The 6,000-nt window shown below is 43.8% G+C and overlaps 1 protein-coding gene across 2 annotated transcripts in view; it reads left to right on the top strand.

Annotated features, from left to right (window-relative positions):
- Positions 1 to 1,926: 1,926 nt before the first annotated feature.
- The window catches only part of cicb (capicua transcriptional repressor b), a 35,764-nt gene continuing 31,690 nt past the window's right edge, over positions 1,927 to 6,000 (top strand). The window contains exon 1 of one of the 2 annotated variants that reach the window (XM_042422863.1): positions 1,927 to 2,149. The gene's annotated coding sequence lies outside the window, so the exon portion shown is untranslated. The remainder of the gene's footprint in view (positions 2,150 to 6,000) is intronic. The other variant, XM_042422862.1, reaches the window with a different exon arrangement.

Here is a 6,000-nt window from a genome sequence, read left to right as displayed (position 1 = left end):
CATTAAAATATATATGTTTGAGGTCATTTGTCTCCATTACAGTTGATTTTTAAACTCTAAAATGGCCTGTTCAGTAAACTTCAGTAAGTGATTCTCATATAATATTTATGTTATGTGTTTATGTAGAAATATCAGCCCATGAATAATTATCAGACCTCTCATAAATACCATTATCAATCGGGTTATACTTTTTATTCCTTTGGTAACTCAGTGTGAACTCTTCCTATAACAGATAGGTCTCCTACATACATTACTACATGGAGGACACGCTAAGCGACTGATAGTGACCAATGTAGTCAACACCAAATAAATCAAAACCTAATAAAGGTACAAAAATTAATTAATCTCCTGACTTGAGATGTTTTAAATGAGTCCTGAGAAAAATACTGAACTTCTGAGATATTTTTGTGGACGAATTGTTTAGCAATTTAAACTTGTTGCAGTGCTCAACAACCACCACTAGATGTCACTCTACATCAACATTTAATCAACATCCAGCCTTCTCCGTCTTTCTCCTTCTCTGCCTACACACTCATACACGCGTCGCACACACAGATGGTGAGCGTACTTAAAAAACACACAGCTCCTTTCAGCCAATCGTAACTTTGGTGTCTTTTTTTTTCTTAGATCTACACATCTTTTCTTCTCCTCCATCATATGCCTCTGTGAGAGATCAGCATGCATGCGTCAAATCACACCGGCAGGAGGCGCTGCTCCTGTGAGATCCCGCATGGCCGTCTGTCTCAGCATGAGTCTGGTCCCCTACTACACACAGAACAGAGGATTATGTAATGTTTACTATTATGACACTATATCTTTTCTAAGGTAGCGTGCTTTCTCTTCTTCTGTGGAAAAAAAAGTTAAAGGTCACAATGCATAGGCCACACGGCAGAGTGAGCACGTGCAGGACTGCCAGTCTCACACACGTGCCATCATCTCAAACATGCACATTTTCCAGCCGGTACTGAGCACACCGGTTCGTCTCCACCGCTGCCTGCCTGCATGTTACAAACATGGGGTTAGCCGAGTTTACGCCAGACCACGCCCCCTGTGTCCAGCTGGTGGCAACACTCGTGATGACATCACCGCTGCGCGCGCCCATTGGCCCCGAGACGTCTCACACCTGCCCAATCGCCTGCCGGTGAAGTGACGTCAGCCGAGACAGCTCCCGTTCACTTTCAGTGGAGTGGGCGGGGCGGAGAGGTTACGACGTCAGAGGCTGCGCCGTGATTGGCTGCGAGCGGAGAAAGTGAGCGTCTGTTGCTGAGAGAAAAGGGAGAGGGAGAGCGGTTTGCAACGGGCACCGATGCGTCGGCTGCACCACACAAACTTATCAGCTCCTTAGACAAAGTTTCTGAACGTGCATCCATGTTTCCTTTTCCACTCTGTGTCCCCGTGCTTTCACTTAGTCTCCCTAAGTGATGGTTTATAAAAAAGAATGCACTTTTGAACAGTCCCAACAGTTTGGATGCTGAGTCACAGAGTAGAAAATAACCGCAATGTGGGGCTTTATAATCCTGCTGCACCAACTTTCTTTCTTGGACAAGCAGAGGAGTTGATGCATTATCACCGTCTGCTCAGGGATGGCACTTGTGCTGTCAATTATGGTAAACATACTCCTTTTCAGAAGAGGAGGGGGCATGTGTGCCTTTTTATTGGCTCTCGGTTACCTGCTCCCTCCTCTCAGCCCTCCCTCGTGCTGTTCCTATGGTTCCCGAAGCTCTGATTGGATACTGTAAAGTTTGGGACAGGACACCGGTCTGGCTCAGCATCCCCGACCCCATTGGCTGGATCCCACTGTCTGTCAACTGGACTTTGACAGCTGGCCACGCCCTCTGGTCTGGGACGCCGACGCTGATTGGCTACTGTACCTGTCAGCGACCTCTGATTGGTCTGTTCGCCCAGCTGTTAGTGGTTCATTCACCATTTTGTGACTGTAGTGGAAAAGAAGACCGATAGTTTTTTATATCCTTGTTTGAGTTTCTGTCGGGGAAAGACATGTTTTGCGGAGGAAAAGTAAAGTGTGAGTCCGGACCGCACAGTCGTCACAGCCGACAGCCAAGGGATGTTACCGAGAGTTGTGCGAGCCGCCTCATCAGCAAAATAAGACCATAAATCTTTCTCTGGCGAAGGGAAAAGCTCTGTTTTGGTGAGTTGAAACTAAGTTAGCGAAAGGTAGTGAAGCTCAACTGACACTAATTTTCAAATTTCAGGAGCAACGACTCAGCACGAGCTGGGAATCAACTGCCAACGGTCGTCGGTTGTTCTGATACCGTCCGAAGAAATGGAGTGACACCGCTTGCGAGCCGAGGAAGAGCCGAGAGAAAGGGGAGGGGTGGGGGTGTAACAGCCTAAAAACTTTCTCAAATGTTTTTACCACAGTCCCACGGACGACTAGGAAACGTATAAGCTGTCGTCAGTCGTTATTACAACCTTGTGGTTGATGTTGAGTACTTTTCCGTGACCTTAGTTTTTCCAGTTTTGCGTAGAGAGCAGCGCTAGCGTAGTAAAAACAATCGACCTATTTGCAGCATTGCAGCCCAAATGTTTACTAATAGCCACGCAAGGTTATTTGGTGTTAACACAATTTACCTGGGAGATAAAGGAAAAACAACAAGAGAGCGTATAACATTCCGTTTCCTTGTGGTCTGGCTCCTGACGGTGTTATTATGTGGGTACTAACGTTAGTAGTCTGCCACCGTTGCGTACTACGACTACTACAACCACCACTACTACTAACGTTACTGAGCTGCTTACTAGAGCGAAACACCAACACGAAAAGGTTTCTGCTTTTTTTCCCCCAAGTTTTTAAAAATCGTTTAGACAAAGTGTCACCTTACTGGCTCCATTAGGAAGCTTCTGTGGAGTGGTTGCGTGTGTGTACTATTAGCGTTGTAGTGGATATTTTGTATGCCAAACATCGTTGTGTGAGGAAGATTTAGGCCTTTCTAGTTTGGATAATAAAACGTCACTTGAAACCGGTTGTTTGTGTTTGTTACCGAGCACCGTACGCAGAGCAGACCGGCTGACTGCCTCGAGTCATAATACTCCTTTGACATTGTGTATCTCCTCTCGTAGTACTCGCAGAGATCAGCGCAGTGAAACCGGGAATGCATTCGGCTTTTCCCTCGCCGACACTCCACTTCTCTGCACTGCAATCCTACAATCAGTGTCGATGCACCCTTTGACATCTCTGACTGGGCAGTTTTAAACAGTTTTGTCATCTGTGTCATTTAATATATTTTCAATAATAGACATTTAATGTTTTTTTTTTACATTTGTACTTTTGGTGTCCTCATCTGTGGCATGCATGCATTTCCTCATATCTTCATTATTGCACTTGTGTACGCAGAAGACAAATCCCTAATGGTGTAGGCATCTTTGCATAGCTTGTAGAGCAGCTGGCCATTTATGTGGCATTGGCAGTTCTGTCATTTGGTCCCAAACAGGAACAGTCACCTCTGATCTATGCTACAGCCTCCTGATCAATAGGGGCCAGAATGCACACATTCCAGGCCTCAATGTTTCTCTTTTTATTGATATGATATGTACAATCAGATATGCCAACCACTAAACAGCTGCCAGTATTCATACTACGTCACAATGGATGTTCTCCATAACAAACGCACTCACACACACTTGCATGCCCGCACATACACACTTCACAGCTCGCCCTCTCGCTTTGCCTAAAATACCATAACGAAATGTTTTCTTTTACTTGTGTCATGTTGCCTGTACGATCACATCCCACTCACTCATGAGAGCATAAACCAAAGTGTGTGTGTGTGTGTGTAACAGAGAGCATGTTCTCCTTTTTTTTTTTTTTTTTTTTTTTGCTGTTTCATGTATGAGTGTGGTCCCCGGTGACCCAGTTAAGGGCAAAGCCGCCTTGCCATGCTGCCATGAGTGTAAGGGCCACGGTAAGCTTTACTATCACGGCCGTACTCCTGTCTTTTCTGTTGTACCATCGCATGTTTCTTCTCTCTCCATCCCTGTCCCCGTCGCTGCAGCCCTGCGCCCATACAGACACCCATAAAACGCTTTTAGGAGAGGGATGAGCTGCAGTGTGCCTGGTAACTACGTATACACTCACACTGACATGTAGTGCAAATGCAGCATTGAACAAGGTAGACACAACCTGAAGGCAGCAGTATACAGTCATATACATTGTGTACTTTAAGTAGTTCGTATGCCCCCACGTCTGCCATACACACATCCTGTGCCATGTTGCGGTGGGGCATAGGCAAAATTCTCTACGACTGATTGAATAAACTGGCATCAATGTGGGGGTTTATTGGTTTATTAGGGCTGTATAGTCCAGTAATAAATATTGTAGAAATGTTCCTTTCTATAGTGTTGACATTGATAAGAGATTTTCTTATGAATGACCCTTTTGTGTGTATGCGTGTGTGTTCTTATACTGACGTTTGGCACACGCATACACCTTCGTCCAACCTGTAAAGGAATCACCAGCAAAGTGCTACATGCATAAAAATTTAGATTTATATTCTTGAAATTTAAGAATCCTAAGAGTCATTTTTATTTATTTTTACACGTGTTTATATGTAAAAGTGAAACTTGTTCTGGCAGGAGTGTTTATACTGCACAATGGATGTGTGAGTGTGAGACAGTATATAGGTCCAAGGGAGATTTTAACAGTGCATGACTGCACTGTAAAATCCAGGGAGAATGTTAAGTGTGTGTGTGTAAAGTTTGATGTTGCTATGCCGAGGGGGGGGGGGGGGGTTATATTGTGTGGCCCTGTATATTTATTGGGTGAAACAGCATCTTTTTGCTGTTTAAGGAGGAGTCCAGTCCAACGCCATGGAAACGATAGCCGTCGACTATCTGTCTATTCAGGATTTAGCTGCAGACCAGACCAGTAAATATCTCACTCCTAACCTGCTCTAATACCGGAAGGTGTAGACTTCTCGAATTGCCTAAAATATGACCGATCTCCCCTCCACTTCATCTGGGTTCAGCCCACAGGACAATTAACATTTTACAATAATTTTCTTTATATTTTTGGTCATAATTTCTGATTAACAACTTGTTCGCTGAAAACAACACCCAAGAGAAGAGAATTTCATATAGGCTTTGTCTTAGCATCTTACATTTTAGCTTATAAACAATAAGAGTTAAAAGCCTGCGCTTTTTTCAATTTAGGGGATGTTTGTTGAGCACAAATTGTGTAATTCTTTTTATCCTTTGGACTTAAGGACTATGTCAAATGTTCAAATCCTGCATGCCATTTATTATGTGGCAGCACCATTTCATCAAATGTAAAATTATAGCTGCCTCATGCATAAATTCATACACTTTTCTCTGTAATTTAATATAACATATCTGGTGTCTTTGGCAACCTTTGTATTTTGTCTGGAATTTCAAATACAATTCTGTGGACAAGAGGGATGCTTGTACAGGCAACATATGTTTTTAGAATGGACCCTCAAATGGGTACACATATTTGAAGAGCTGAAATATTTTTAAAATCAAACTCGAAGTTAAAAAATCTCATGAGGCTTCCTGTGATGAATAAATTGTTTTAGACTGGAGCAGGGAAGCTGCCTCACTAAATACTTTGCACTGAAAATAAAGATAGGTTGATGTCTTATTCTAAAAAGAAAATGTTATCTCCATGTTGTGCACATACTCCGTTGTGCCGTCCAGTACCTTCAAAGTTACAGAATGCGAATACACACACATGCCTGCTGCCAGCTTATCAGCCAAAGCCTAAAGCATTTTAGGAGGCCATGAGCATGACCAAACACATTTTTCTAAGCTAACATCAGATCCTACGGAGTCATTCAGTCAACCAGTCAGTCAGCCAAGTGGCCCTGACTCCTTCCTGTCTATTCCAATGCACTACAGTAACTCCACAGGACCAGCATACCCAGTCCAGGCCTCAGCGTCTACTCTCATGAAGGGGCACTTGGCCTGATAGTGGTAGGAGGTACATTCCTGCAGTCAGAGTTTTCTCTCTTTTTTCCCTTTCTTTGT

The sequence above is a fragment of the Thunnus maccoyii genome, chromosome 10, assembly GCF_910596095.1.
Source record: "Thunnus maccoyii chromosome 10, fThuMac1.1, whole genome shotgun sequence".
NCBI lineage: Eukaryota > Metazoa > Chordata > Actinopteri > Scombriformes > Scombridae > Thunnus > Thunnus maccoyii.
The sequence above is the reverse complement of the archived record's forward strand: the minus strand, read 5'-3'. Positions and strand labels throughout refer to the sequence as shown.